General features: G+C 40.1%; 1 protein-coding gene across 4 annotated transcripts in view; it reads right to left on the bottom strand.

The window, feature by feature from the left end:
- Positions 1-16,336, bottom strand: part of CALD1 (caldesmon 1) — a 232,849-nt gene that overhangs the window by 206,520 nt on the left and 9,993 nt on the right. For 3 of the 4 annotated variants that reach the window (XM_055421298.2, XM_055421297.2, XM_088834675.1), the window contains exon 1: positions 1,411-1,726. The exons of the other annotated variant lie outside the window; for it this stretch is intronic. The gene's annotated coding sequence lies outside the window, so the exon portion shown is untranslated. Of the gene's footprint in view, positions 1-1,410; positions 1,727-16,336 lie in introns of those variants that run through there. 4 annotated transcript variants of the gene reach the window in all.

The raw sequence follows: 16,336 nt of genomic DNA, 5'->3' as shown, positions 1-16,336 counted from the left end.
TTGCCTGCAGCCTTTCTTTCACACTTACTCAGAACTGTTCCAGGAAGAGAAACTCACAGGGAATTCTGTTCTCATATATCACTTCTAGAAGGAGTGGGAAGCATTCTCAAGAAAAGTATCCCCAAACTTTTAAATACGAAGACAGAAGATTATTTAATGAATCTCAACACAAAACCAACTCTATTCATGGAATAAAATCAAATCGAGTCAGTCATTTGGAACTGGAAACCTTTAATATCCAGGTTTATTTTTGAAAAAAATGCTCAGATTTGCCTTTCTTGCCCCATACCACCTTGTCTTCACTTAAGTTCTAGACATCCACGTCTGGTTTTGCCAAACACGTTAGAAGGATTTCACTGTTCCAGCTCACAAGTCCATCTGCATAGTCTGATAAACAGATGGGATCCATGAATACCAAGTACTTTGTTCTCACTCATCTTTTTTTTTTTTTGATCATGTATTGCCACTAAAATTTCCCCACCCTTTACAATCATCTCTTTCTAAAAGGAATTCCAGGCTACTACCAACTAGCTGCCTTGTACTGCTGTTTAAGATGCCCCAATATGTCTGACTATCTTGAAATGAAAGCCGGCTCCCTCCCTTCCCAGAGCAAACTTGCAACCTACACCTTTTTCAAATTCTCCAGTGACACTCAGGCATGCTTTCAAACAGAAAATAGGATTTCTTGAGAAACAGTTTGGTCAGATGTGAAATGCGATTTCTAAAAACACACCCACTAGCACATGCATTCTCTCATTATTAGGTTTTATAGGAAACAGACCACGGGAGGCATCTTCTGTCTGGGCAAATAGCAGATCAGTTACATTAACCCAGCCGATGCTAAATGCCAGTGCTCTTCCTCCCCTCACCCCCGACCTTATCTCCTGGCAGCTCTAGAAGTTAAGTCTTAAACACTGGTAGCAGAATAAAATGTAAATGCGTTTGGTTTAAAATGATCACTTTTGGCTTCTCATCCACCTAGAAAGTTATCGTTGCTTTTAAAGCAAAACCTCTTTAAATCTCTGATAATAAAAGATGCAGGAGAGATGGCTGGCATGAGCTAATAGGCACCGTATGACTATTGACACTGGCCTATGGCGATCAGGTACAATCCCCAGGGCACTCCTGAACAAAAGGCTATCTTATCAAAGTTGCCAGTTGTCCCTGAATATAAGTCTCTCTATAATCTCTCCTCTCATCCTGACTCTAAGAACAAAACTTGAAATCTCATCCTGTTTGTCTTCCGGGAACATCTGCAGGGCAGCAAAGCCCAATCCCGAGCATTTGTGTGGTTTATTGACTTTTATAATCTTGCATCTCCAGCTACCTTGCCCAGGAATGCTGACTGAAACCCAGAGAAAGCCCCCACGCTCTCTGGAGGAGATTAAAAGAAAGCCCTCTGTGCCTTACCTCGTAGGCTGAAACTTCTTCCCGGGGACTAAGTCGGAAAGGAAGGACTGATTTCTTTAAGCAGGAGCACAGCAAGAGGGCAGGCAGGCAGGCAGCCTAATACACACTGCTCTATTCAATAAAACTCCAGACCGCCCTTCCTTAGCCCCTCCCAGAAGTCCATGCTAAGTGAACACATATCCCCTATGTTTACAGTCGGCATCGGTGGTATGCATTGTCCTGTAGTTTTTCTAATAGGCAGCCAATGACGACACCCCAGCCGAGGTGGATGCAGCCTGCCTGTGGAGATGCCTGTCATTCCCTAGGCATGCTCAGGAAATCACTCATCAGAAAAAACCAAGACCTAAAAAGCTCTGAAACTGCATGCAGGCTGCCAAAACCAGCCTGCTACATGCCCTTTTTTGGTTATCCTTAGCAGGGCCTCTGGAAGTGAATCCATTGTCAGGAACAATCATAAGAAATGTTAATCTTAGAGAAAGAGGCTGTCTTGTAGAACACAAATGGAGCTTTAAAAAGAAAGCACGGTCCATGAAACTTAACAGTCTGTACGTTTATTGGGGTGGGGGTTGGGAAAGGCTTTTTAATTGAGAGAGTTTTGATAGCCTATTTCTTTTAAAAGTAGTTGTACTTACAAAATGGAATTTAATTGTGTATGCAATTTTAAAGCCTGAAATGGCTAGGACCCAGGTCCAATGTACAGGCGACATTTTAAACTGAAAGAGGCACAGCCTTCTAAAATATGTGCTATAAAAACAACTAATTAAAAAAAAAAAGCAAGTCTTTTTTAGTAGAATAAGCATGCTGCCAGAAATTCATCCAGGCAGGGTCCTATAGACTTGGCTATCCTCTTTGGTTTTCCACATCACCTTTCTCTCTCCTTCCCTCTTCCCTCTGTTTACTCAGATTTGATGACAGAGAGATAATGCTGGAAACTGCACAACAGAGAGGGTGTAAAGGGATCTAGCACCTGCTTTGGAGCTAGTGTAGGTGGATGCATATGCCCACAGAGATGACACTGACAGCCTAGTGTCTTCCTAAAGTACTCCAAATTACTCTTCCTTGGTAGGATGTGTGCTGTGAGAGGGTCAGAATTAGGAGATGCTGAATTGAAATTAACTAGCCTGTGTGTATATATATTCTGTGGTCTTGTACTTCTCAATACAGAATTTATTCAGTCGATCAGTACTCAATTCAGTAACAAGAGACTGTGAGCCAGGTGCTGGGGCTAGGTGCTACATTTCTGCTTCATTCATTATTGCTCTGTGTTTGGAGACTGTTCCATTACTAACCAGAAGGAGTTAATAAATTTTCCCTGGCTAATTACAAGCCCAGAAGCATGGTCTTCAAAAATCTTAGGTATAACTTGTATAAGCTTTTTTCCTATTTAGGAAGATCCGAATTAGAAATGAGTTCTACTTAGGAGAAAGTCCCTGCCCATTTTGCCTCCCTCAGAAGACTGGGGAAGTGACTGAGCCCCATCGTGGCTTTCTTCCTCAGTTCCAAAGCACTAAGTTACCCAGAGGCATCTCTGTCAACCTACACTCACCTTTTTGGGGGAAAGGCTACTCTGTCCCCTCTTTCCAACTGCTACTGCAGCACAGCCTAAAAAAAAAAATCTACAGCAAAGGCTGCCAGGCAGAGGGAGAGGTGAGCTCCAGGCATCCCAAGTTGAAACCCAGAATGCACTTTCCCAGGGAAGCAGAATAAATAACGGCTTGTGGGAATAGGACGGTCACTGCTGCATTTCAAGTACGCTGTGGCTCAACCAGGCATTTGTGGAACACCACTGTTTATAAAAATTGTTCCTATGGGAAAATGCTCTCTGATCCCAGTGAAATGATTTGGAAATAAACTTTGGGAACACAACCAGTTTGGGCTGCTGGGGACAGGTTGTAGATAGAATAACACTCCGCAGTCTGGTAAACTGCTGAGCTTGAACACTTGGTGGGGCAGGCATCCCTGAGCTCTGAAAACAACTTGGCTGGTGAAGTTTATGTGAAGATAGGACCTGTGTCAAGAGAGGCTTGGTGCCTGTGGTCTCCAGGCAGTATGACTGTAACTCAGTAAGGCCTGTTTCAATGTGCTGCTTTCCATGGCCACTGCTGATTATATGCTAAGCAGCATTCTCCCTGCTTGTTTGAGTAATACCCTTTGGTTGAGCAGGATCAGGGCATAATTTACCATCTATGAATAAAATAAGTACCAGCTTTCCAGAGGAAAGAAAAGTTGTGCTACAAATGGAGAAAGTATTATCAGCAGGAAACATAGAAAGGACATGCATTTTGCATGGTTTTTAGGAGATAAATGGCTAAATATTTTTGGATTATGTCTTTAGGAAAGAGATGTATGTTTCCCTAGATAAATTCTGAGTCCAGGGTTTTGTGGATGAGCAATCATTCCACCTATTTTGTGTATTTGAAAATAGACTTATTGTGCAGGAACTATGTAGTTGGAAGAATAATTTAACAAATTTCATGTAATATACACCATGACATAGAAAAATTCTTTTCTCATTGTCTATTTACTTTAAAAAAAAGTAAACAGGAATAAAAAAGGAAAGGAAATAAAAAGAAAGAAAAGAGATATATGTTGCTAATCCCTGTCATGGGATAATAATATTCACTTTTTCCAGAAGTCATTTGTAAATGACACTAAAAATACAGGATTTACATAGGAAACTTCTGTGGAATATATTTCCCACTTGGATCATCCCAGATAAAGAACAGCTTGCCTAGCATAGGCTGTATCTACCTGATCAAACCATAACAACTCTAAAAAGACATTTGGAAACACCTGGATGATTCATTGTATTCTTTCATTTCCAACTAAGTATTTGCAAGCATGCAGTGGTGAGCAGTTTTATTTTGCTAGTGTGTCAGTTTGGGAAAAGTAAAAGCAAGCCATACTTTTCTCATTCAAAATTAAAATCAATTCATTGAGTTCCATGAAAAATAAACATTTTTCCAACTTAAAATATCTACTTTATTGAATTGAACATGTATTTCAAACACTTTAAAAGGCAGTAAAACAACCTGTCTCACACATACACACATACCTTCTTTTACTCAAATGAAGTATGTCCAGAAACTCAAGTTTATAAACAATAAAATCAGATTGGTAGAATGTTAATATCAAAGTTGGACAACAAAAATGGTAAAAAAAAAAAAAAAAGAAAGAAAGAAAAAGAAAAGAAAATTAGACTAAATGTACTTATGAATCTAGATGAAAAAATTAGCATATTGAATCTAACAGTGAAAAAACAAAAAGACAGGGCCAATTCTGTGATGGTCAAAATCTGAAAATCTATTGATATATTATACACTATTAGCAGTGTAAAAGTCTATAAAAATAGAAAAAAGGAAAATGAAAGCTCATCTCAATAGATAAAAAATAATGCTTGGTAGAACTGATTGGAAGGACTGATACTGAAGCTGAAACGCCAATATTTTGATCACTTGATGCGAAGAACTGACCTCATTGGAAGACTCTGATCTAGGAAAGATTGAAGGTGGGAGGAGAAGGGGACGACAGAGGATGAGATGGTTGGATGGCATCACCAACTCGATGGACATGAGTTTGAGCAAGCTCCAGGAGTTGGCGATGGACAAGGAAGCCTGGCGTGCTGCAGTCCATGGGGTCGCAAAGAGTCGGACACGACTGAGCAACTGAACTGAGACTGAAACTGAATGCTTGGTAAAATTAGTAATCACTTATAGGAAAAAAAAAACCTCTTGAAAAGCTAGCATCAGAATCTTTGTCAACATAAGAGATATTTACCAGAAATATAGAGCAAACATCACAATTAATGATGAAATTTAAAAATATTCCCATTATAATCAATGAAAAGACAAGAATGACTATTATCTCTTCTGCAATTAAAAAATGGATTGGAAGTCCTAGCCAAGACAAAGAAATAGAAAAAAGAAATAGGAGCTATTGAAATTCGAAAGAAAAACATGCTATTTGCTATGATACGATTTATTTATTTGCTATTTATGATATGATTATCTATGTAGAAAGAGAATCATCAAATATATTAGAACTACTACAAGAGGTTGGCAAGATTATTGGAATCAAGTTCAGTACGCAAAAATTCAGAGTTTCTGTAACCAGCCATCTTTAATTTTAAAATATAGTGGAAAAATGTGTTATTATTAGCAACAAAAGTGTGCATTACCTGGGAAATAAATGTAACAAAATATGTGCAAGAAAATTATAAAATGCTTATGTCCTGGATTTAAGGACATAAAAAGGTCTGCCTGAATGGTGAACTATATCACTTTTATAAAATGGCAAACCTCAAAATCATAAACATGTAAATTCTTCTCATATTAACCTATGCATTTACTATTACAACTAAAATCCCTAAATGATCTATTTTATAGAATTTGACAAAATCATCCTAAAAGTAATATGGAAAAGTAAAGGTCTAAAGAAAAGCACCAATATATTTATAAGATAATTCTAGTTAAAATAAGACAAATAGATTAACAGGATAAAGTAGAAAGCTTAGAAACAGTCCCAAGCATTTATGAAAACATTTAAAATAATAGTGAAGGCATTATAGATTAGGGAGAAAATGGTGTATTTTTCATGGTAAGGTTACAACCAATTATATGAAAATAATACAATTAGATTCAGAATTTCCACCCACAGCAAAAGAATCTAGACTACATGAAAAACAAAACTTGAAAATGATTAGGAAAAATTGTAGGAGAATATATTTAAGATAGAGGATGGCAGAATTCTTAAATCATATAAAGCAGAACATACAAATGAAAAGACTAAAAAAAAATTGAGGATATGGTTAAACTCAGCAGATTAAATGCACATCCCTCATTTATTTCTGCTCCTTCCCCAAATTTCATCAAAATGATAACAAAGAAATAAAAAACTATAAATAAATCCTACAGGGCAAAGAGTACTGGAAAAGAGTCAACGCAGGTCAATGTGAGCCAAATTCTGAAATATGGAAGGTAGATGGATGGTTAGTAATTGACTTACCAGAGCTGAGAAACTGAACTCTGACCCTGTGGAGCAGAAGGCCGATGAACAAGAAAGAAGCCAATTCTAGCCTCAGAACCAGGAAAAACTCAGGATGTGGAAGCTTGGGAATCTCTGAGGTGAGAGATGGAGCGGAAAACGGGTTAGGCTGAAAATCCAAGTAAGGAACAGTTAGAAGCCTAGATACTCCTCTGTCCCCACCAACCCAGATGCCCACCCTTCACCCAACCAGACAGACGTGAAGTTCATTTTCTGAAGAGAAGTGCTGGCCTCAGAATGTCAGGCAAAGCAGTGGACAGAAAAGATGCCATGTGCTGAAAACATACTTTGAAATGAATGTCTGCCCAAGGAACACTTAGCCTGTACTCCACAGAAAGGAAACTGGGGGATCCCACTCCAGAGAAACTGGCAGACCCATGGAAAAAGGATCTAAAGGCACAAAATTTGAGGGACTCTGGAAATGTCTATCTTATCACCCAAAACGCTTTTGTGAATTTTTGTGAATTGAAAGGAACTTTCAATCAGCTGTTTAGCATCTCACTCTTAAATATGAACACTGAGTTAAAGAAAAGCTCTGAAAGAAAGATTAGAACAGAAAAAAAGAAACTCAGAGGAAAAAGGGGGAGGGTGAAAAATGGAAGAAAGCTTCAAGAAAACTATAATTACCATATAACTTCACGAAAATAATAATTACCATTCTCAGAGAGATAAGAGAAGATACTGTAGCCACGAAACAAGAGAAATACCCTGTAAAAAGGTATTTTCAGGGAACAGGAAAGAACTATTGTAAATGAAAAACACTATGACAGAAATTCACAAAAATTCAATTCAAGAAATGGAGGATAAAGTTTAGAAAAATCTTCCAGAAAAGTAGAAGAAAAAGACAAGATGGGAGAAAGAAAAGAACATTAGAGAATCAACCAAATAGCCAACATCTGAGCACTCCAGAAAATTGTGGGAAGGAAATTACAAAAGAAATAATAAATTAAAATTTCCTCAAACTAAAGGGCAGAAGTTTCCAGATTCAGAGGGCCCACTGGTCATCCAGTAAAATGAATGAAAACAAACTGTATTCTGAAGTCATCAAGTTCTTGAAGTTATATATTTATATATATATATAATGTTATATATTTATATATATATATAATGTTATATATTTATATATATAATGTTATATATTTATATATATATAAAGGGAGAAAAAAGTAGGAGCTAAAACTAGAAACCAAGAAGCTTCAAAGACAAGGGTCAGAAAACAGAGGATGCAAACCAAAGACAGAGGTAAAAAGTGGTCTCATGATGATGGTAAAAGAAAATTCCAGGACAACAGCTGGTCCAGAAACCAATCAGTAGAGACTGGAGCAGAGGACTCCAGGAAAGATATTTTAAGAAAAAGGCAAAGCCTCCAATTAAATAAATTTTTTAAAAAATTAAAAAAAAACAAAAAAAGAAAAAGGCAAGTAGATAGATTACCTGATATGTTCTTGGGAAAAGTATTTATGATAGGTATGTAGAAAATAAGTAACTATAAGATTGAGGTCATTATAATTTCAGGAAAAATTAAATATTTGAATGAGAAAGGAAAAGTGGCTATTGTACACGACACAGGTCAACTGTGAGAAAAATTTACAGCCGTAGTTGTGTAAACATTATATGCTGAGTTCACCAAAACAGTGATGATGTAATTAGATTCAGAGGAGAATGAGCAAGAACATGTTAGTGGGATGATGCTAGATAAGAGAGCTAAATCTGCATTTTGTTTAGCAGGAAATTAGTAATAAATATCTACTCTTGAACTTTTAATAAATAGTAGAATTAGTGTATTGTTATGAATATGAAAGCAGTTACCAACTCCCCCTACAATAGTTCATTCATTCACAGAACAAATGTTTATTGAGTCTCACCCACATGCCAGGGCCTGTTCTAGGCGTTCACTGTGAACAAAATACATTTCGATGAAGGGAGACAGATAAACGCATTAGCTAATACATTAAATATATAATATGAGTCAGGGGAAAGAGCTGTACAGAAAAACTAAGAAAGTGCAGAGGAAGAGAGGAAATTAGAAAGTCCTCTGGAAAAGTTCTTAATAGAGAAGTGGATAAAAAAAATGAAGGGGTAAGCAGTGAGGCTAAATGAGGGAAGGGCATTCCGGGCTGCAAGCACAGCAGGTACGTACCGAAGGAATAACAGAGATTTCGGAGTAATTGGGAGAAGTGACCTCCAATGGCTCACATCATCCAGAACCTTACGGCCACGGCAAGGTCTTTGGGTTTTGTTCCAAGTCAGAGGGAAAGGCACTGGAAGATGTCGAGCAGAGGGAAAAGGGTCACTCTGCCAGAGTGCACACACACTTGTGCAGAATAGGCGGCATGAGTGCGAGGGAAGAAGCAGGAGGGAGCTGTTGCCTCCTCCTAGGCATGAGGTGCTCCTGGGACTAGGGCCGTTGTGCTCAGGGGACTGAGAAAGCACTGAATTTTGGACACATCTGGATGGTTTGAATGAGGGATGCGAGAAAAAGAGGAATCAAGGATATCTCCTTTCATGGTCCGGAAAACTGAGTGGGAGTGTTAGTTCATGAAACGGGGACCACTGAGGGAGGTACAGATTTCAAGGAGGGGTGGGAATCACACGAGACATATGTTAAGCATATTAAGATGATAAGAGGCATCCAAGTAGAAGCACAGATAGGTCCTGGGATGAACAAATCTGGTGTTAAGCGGGGAGGATGAGGCTGGAGATGCACCTTTGAGAGTTGTCCATTTATAGATAGTATTTTTAAACCAGGAACAAATTACCACCACCACCCCCCCCAAAAAAAATGATGCAGGCAGTGAAGAGAGGAGGTGTGGGAACTGACACCCCATTGAGAGCCCAGGAAAGGAGGCTGAGAAGGAGTCATTGAGAGTCGTTGCCTACGGGGAAGATCAGTTACAGGAGTGGGTGAGGTAGATGATGACTGCCTTTTATTGAAAGCTGCATGTATTATTTGACTTCAAAAATAATGCGGTTTGTAATAGATTGGATTCTTACAGCCAAATGTTCACTTCCTCTGAGCCTGGGATTAAATGCTCATGTCCTCTGCCTTATATTGCCACAGTGCTCTTCCTAGGAGGTCTTGACCTGGGTTTTGCTGTGAATCGTGGATTTGGCTGAAAGTGACGATGTGCCCATCCCAAGTGGAGGCTTTAAGAGGCATCACATTTTGCTTTTACTCTTGAGTGTCTGCCCTTTGCTGTGATAACAGGCACCATGGAATTGAATGGGGTCTCCCCATCCCCTGCAAAGATATATTCATCCAGAACCTGTCAATGTGATGTTGTTTGAAAATGGGATCTTTGCAGGTGTATTAATAATTAAGAATTTCAAGATGAAATCATACAGGATTATCTCTGTTGTGCTTAGTTGCTAAGTTGTGTCGGACTGTTTTTGACTCCCTGGACTGTAGCCTGGATGGATTATCTAGGTAGGCCCTATATCCAATGATAAGTGTCCTTATAAGAAAAGGACAGGGACTTCCCCGATGGCCCAGTGGTTAAGAATCCACCATCCAATGCAGGAGACATGGGTTCGATCCCTGGTCTGAAACTAAGTTTCCCCACATGCCATGGGGGAACTAAGTCTGTGGGGCAACTAAGCCATGGATTTCAACTACTGAGTCCATGGACTCTGGAGCCTGAGCACCACAATTAGAGACAGGCCTTCGCACCACAGTGAAAGATCCCATGTGTTGCAGTGAAGTACCTGGGTGCTACAAATAAGACCTGATACAGCCTAATAAGTAAATAAATATTTGTAATGCTAAGGATGGCCAGCAACCAGCAGGAGCGAGGAGAGAGGCATGGAACAGATTCTCTCTCAGAGTCTTCAGAAAAAGCCAACAACCCTGTCAACACCTTGATTTTGGACTCCTCGCCTCCACAATGGTGGAAGAATAAATTTCTGTCTTTTTAAGCCACCCAGTTTGTGGTAACTTGTTATAGCAAAGCAGGAATTGAATACAGCCCAGATCATGGCTGCTCTTCAGCTTGAGTTTCAGAAGAGGACACACAAAGAGCTCCGCTGGGGCAGTGAACCCAGCCAGGACCAGCAGAGTTGCTACTGACCAAGGAGTAAGAAATAAATGTTTGTCATAAGCCACTGAGATTTTGAAACATTTTTTAACCAAGAAAAAGCTAAGTAATATTTATTTCTATAAAGTAAAAATTAAGCTAAAGAAATTTAAACTAAAGAAAATTTAGTTACTTCAAAATTTCAAGATGTAAAAACTTCTGTGCAACAAAAGCCATCATATACAAAGTAAAAAGACAAGCCAAGAGAATATGTGCAAGGTATAAAATAAAAGATTAGAATCTAGAATATCAAAAAATGCCTGAAAATCAACTGTGGTAGGTATGGGAGGGAGAGAGAGAAAGACACAAAGACACACACAGAGAAAAACCCAGTGGAAAATGGAAACAGGATATTACAATTCACAGATGAAAAAAATTCAAAGGCCAAAAGCCATGAAATGATGCCCAAACTCATTAGTAACCAGAAAATGCATGATGAAACATTGACACCAGTTCATGACCAGCAAATTGGTAAAGAAAAAGACATTTGATTTTGAAAAACTAAATATTGCTGGCAATGTGTATATATTTTGTGTAAGAAAGTAAATTGGTACATTCACTTTGCAGTGATTTGGCAACATCCAGTGATGTTCCGTATATACATTTCTTACCTAGCAATTCCATTTTTAGGTATATCTTCCTGGGAAACTCCCACATTCTTTAACAAGGGGACATGTAAAAGGCAGCTCTTTGGGATATCATCTGTAATTGCAATATCATTGCCAAATTTCCAACAGCCATCAGTGAGGGAGAGGCTATATAAATTAAAGTACAGGATGGAATACTATATAGCAGCCCAAAGGGATGGGTGATTGATTCTATTCCTATGAATTATATAAATACCTGTGATGGTAGAACCACACCAAATTCAACAAGCTACTGCAAAGTCACCTCAGTTGTGATCGATCCTGTGTGACCCCATGGACTGTAGCCTGCCAGGCTCCTCTGTCTATGGGATTCTCCAGGCAAGAATACCAAAGTGATCTCCACGGGATTTTTCCAAGCAAGGGATTGAACCTACATCTCTTACGTCTCCTGCATTGGTAGGCAGACTAGACCACCTGGGAAGCCCCAAAGTTCAACATAGTGGTTTCCCATGAGAGGGAGAGAGAACGGCCACAAAATCAAGGAACTTGAAAATTTTCTGCAATATATAAAAGAAGATATCAGGCAACGATGACAAAATTATTACATTTGTTAATTCTGCAGAGCATGTACACAGGTTTTATTCTATCCTTAAACATTTTTTTTTTTAAGAAACTGCTATACAGATGAGAACTCTCTCCAGGGCACGAATACACGGTCACCTATAGGACACTGGGAAAAGCCATTGCCCTTCTTTGTCCTCAGACCAGTGAGTGGTGTTCTTCACTCAGGGCCAGCCTGACTAGCAGGAGAGGGGATCTGCCCTGAATGGGAAGTCCTCAACTTAGTCACACATTTGTCATAAAGCTTTGACACCATGGAAACAGTAGTTACCCTTAAGGGCTAACACCTTAAGCCATAGCCTATGTTTTATGAATAGGGTACGGTTGAAGGGAGAGCCTTCACTTATGGGGCAAAGAAGAAAGAAGGAGGGGCCGGTCTCCCAAGGCACCAGGTAGAAGAAGGACATGGTTGCATGGGATAAGGGTGAGGACTTGACAAAATAGGGAGTGAGATTGGAGACGATCCAGTGTGGAGGGAAGAAGGGCCATCTGAGACAAGTTATTGTTCTCCACTTCCACCCAACAGGACTAAACAATTCCCTCAGTGTCCAACAAGAAACCTCTGTCTGCCTATTTCTTATGGCTCTATGGTTTCCACTCTTCCCTCACTCTTTCTGTTGTACTTGCTTTCCCCTCAGAGAAAGCAAAAAGGTTTCAGTCACAAGAAATTCCTCTTGCCACTCAGAGCTGTAAACTGGATTCTTCTCAGACAGTTTTGTTTATTCATTCATTCAACCAACCTCTGAACATCTATTACCTGAAAGGCTTAGTGTTAGGCTCTGTGCCTTTTGTAATCTTGTAAAAACACTGCACCTGCCTTTAGAGAATCACTGTTCTAATGGGGAAGCTCAGACAAGTGCACGAGCTGGACTCGTGCTAACAGAGACCTCCTTACTCTGCACGTGTTAACCCAGCCTTAGGTGTTCCCTCTCCCTGTCCCAGGCTTAGGGAAGGCTGGCTGAAATCCAACCAACACCATGTGGTGAGACCTAGTGTCCACTTTTTTTACCAGAAAATATATCTTCTGTTATTTCAGGAAAAAAAAAAGTCAGTCTCATAATTGGCTCTGCATTGCAGGCATACTTGTGAGGGGTGCAAATAAGAAAATATTTAAAATATTTGATCTATTTTGGGTGAGGTTTTGTAGCTTTGGCCTGGCAGAATGTCCTCTAAGAGGCAGTGATTTCTCTTGCGGGGGGGGGGGGGGGTCAGACTATTTTTAAGATCCAAAAAAAAAGAAAACATATTTTCAAAGATAGTACATGGGGAAGGATGGTTCTCCGGAACAAGCAAACTAGCTACATCTAACCACTGATCAAGCTATGCTGGGGTTGATCACATGACATCAGCGAGAGCGCGCGTGTGAGACCTGAGATGTCTTTGCTGTCTGGCAGCACCTCACCTCATGCGCCCTCATGCATACCTCTTTCTGCACTGGTCAGTGCCCTCTGTCCAAAACAAGTCCGAGGCTTGGGGGGAAAATCACCTTGCGTCTTGTTTCTTTGAACTTCACTCCTCTCTTTCATTGTCAAATTTCTCCAAACGATGCATTTATGATGCAGTCTCCCCCCACACTTCTTCTTCCATGACCTCCCTTCTTCTTGGCCCTGGACATTTTCCCTTCTGTCCCCTCCTCCCCCTCTTCTGAGCAGTCCTGTCTGTGACCCCTGAAGAGCTGACCCCCGTGCAGTCCTCCCCGGCCCCCAAGCTCTCTTGGCTCTGTCTTTGGTGGCTCCTGCCCCTGGTGTCCTGACTGTTGTCTTACCTCTCTGGCCTCTCTGATTTTCCCATTTGTTCTTTCTTTTCCCACAATTTGGACATCCCCCCCTAAGCCCAGGTCTGATCTCTCTCAGAGAATAATAATAGCTGTTTCACAGGGTAGATGTAAGAATTAAATGAGATAAAATGGTTATGAAGTTGCTTTGTGAACTAAACACTCATTTATTTATTCATAGGACAAACATTTATGAAGTACTTTCCCCATACTGAAACTTTTCTTGGTCCTATATAAGGCCATGTATGGCCCCTTCCCATAAAGGGGCTTGCCTTTTAAATACATGTATTTTTAAATAAAAATACATATTTAACACTGAACTTTAGGTTTTATCACGAATTTCCTTGCTCAGAAATCTTCAGTATCATCTTACCACCAAAACAATAAAGTCAAAACTTGACTTGGTATTTTACAGTGATTTTCATAATCACCCTCTTTCTTGCTCCTCTGATGATTCTGACACAAATCATTCTCCCTCCCATTCTGATGATGTACCTTCTGCCTCAGGGACTCCAGTCACCTGGCTCCTCCTCCTCCATACTTCCTGGGCTCCAGATCCACCTGCAAACCATCACTAAAATCTCAGCCCTCAGTTAACAGCCCTCCTTAAATGAATTACAAACCTGATGTCAAACCGACTCATTTTCTATTTATCCATTACTGACTTGATCATTTCATGTGGACTTTTACATCCTAGATTAATTAACTAATGTGGCTTATCCTGTTATTTCATTAATGGTTAATTAATTGATAATGAAAGCCATAAAGAAAGCTGAGCACCAAAGAACTGATGCTTTTGAACTGTGGTGTTGGAGAAGACTTTTGAGAGTCCCTTGGATGCAAGAAGATCAAACCAGTCAATTCTAAAGGAAATCAGTCCTGAACATTCATTGGAAGGACTGATGCTGAAGCTGAAATGCCCATACTTTGGCCACCTGATGCGAAGAACTGACTCATTGGAAAAGCCCCTGATGCTGGGAAAGACTGAAGGCAGGAGGAGAAAGGGATGAGAGAGTATAAGATGGTTGGATGTCATTACTGACTCGACGGACATGAGTTTGAGTAAAGTTCAGGAGTTGGTGATAGACAGGGAGGCCTGGCATGCTGCAGTCCATGGGGTCGCAAAGAGTCAGACACGACTGAGCGACTGAACTGAATTGATAATGAAAAAATATTTCTTGATTGTCAGCTGTGCATTGTTAACACTATCAGGTCCTACTGATGCAGTGGTAAACAAGGCACAGAACTTTTAAAACCAGGGGCCAGGGACTTCCCTGGTGAACCAGCTAGTACAAGGGACACAGTTTCAGGCACCGGTCTGGGAAGATCCCACATGCCTCACGGCAATATAGCCCGTGCACCACAGCTACCGAAACCTGCCTGCCTTAGAGCCTGTGCTCTACAACAGGAGAGGTCACCGCAATGAGAGGCCCTCACACCACAGCTAGAGAGTGGCCCCTCTCCCTGCAACAGAGACACAGGGCAGTCAAAAATAAATGAATAAAATAAGCAAAAAAAAAAAAAAAAAACTTAAATAGAAACAGGGATCATACTTAAAATCATGGGGCATATATTATGCTTACTTATGTCCCCCCAACACTGCTTTGGGGGGACCAGAATTGGGAAATACAAGCAAGTGAAATAGTAAAATCTTGACAAAAACTATTTATATTCAACTGTATGCAAACCTAGGACCAAAACTGAGAGTTCAAGTCAGTGCTTGGGGACTGGTGAGTGTGACTGGGTCTAGGCCAGGAACCCTGGAATCTTGCTGTTGCAATCCTAATTAAGAGGAGCAGGTGGCTGGGGGAGGTGAACTCCCACACGCATATGGATACCAGGCATACCTCAAACAGAACTATCCATGTATAGACTTTTGGGGATATTGGGTTCTCGTGGCTCTTCTGGAAGGCAGGGAAGTAAGAGCCATGATAAAAATAACGGACAAGTGGGTATGACTAGTGTTGCCTTAGAAACTAGAGTGCTAACTTATTATCTAAAAGTTAAAACATATCCTGAGACAGAAAATTGAGGTGGCCATTTGAATCAAGTCTCCTTTCCAACAGGCAGCTTAGGATGCTGAGGGAGGCATTAGGGAACATTCTGACCCAATGCCCAAGAGGCTGGCCAGTCTGGAGAGATGATTTCGCTTCTTCAGTGGTGACTGACTAAAATGCCAGTCTTTAAGGAACATTTCTGTTGAAAGAATAGGACTCCATTGCTGAGAGAACGTCTAAAATAGTACTGGGGGAATACTGGCATTTTCTTCTGTCCAAAGGTCTAAAACACCAGAATTCTCTTTGCCATATACATTGAATTCTTTCAACTTACATATCTCAAATTTATATATTATTTGTAATTGACTATCTTCACATAATCTACAGGAATATATTTTCCAAGAAATTATCTCCAGAGGACTACGTCTATATCTGTTCTCTGTTGAGTGGACAATTTCCTGCAAGTTTTCATTTAAGTCAATTATTCATAATCTGTCCATATCTCTTTCTCTATATGCACACACAGTCACAAGCAAATACTCATCCCTGTATCCCAATACATAGTGTAATACCTAACACAAAATGTTATGGAATGAATGAATGAATTTTAGAGAAGCTGGGCTGGATGAATCTCAAGTTGGAATCAAGATTGCTGGGAGAAACATCAATAACCTCAGATATGCAGATGACACCACCCTTATGGCAGAAAGTGAAGAACTAAAGAGCCTCTTGATGAAAGTGAAAGAGGAGAGTGAAAAAGTTGGCTTAAAGCCCAACATTCAGAAAACAAAGATCATGGCATCCGGTCAGATCACTTCATGGCAAATAGAT

Source organism: Moschus berezovskii, chromosome 3 (assembly GCF_049115385.1).
Source record: "Moschus berezovskii isolate FMDL1 chromosome 3, NW_MosBer_1.0, whole genome shotgun sequence".
NCBI lineage: Eukaryota > Metazoa > Chordata > Mammalia > Artiodactyla > Moschidae > Moschus > Moschus berezovskii.
The sequence above is the reverse complement of the archived record's forward strand: the minus strand, read 5'-3'. Positions and strand labels throughout refer to the sequence as shown.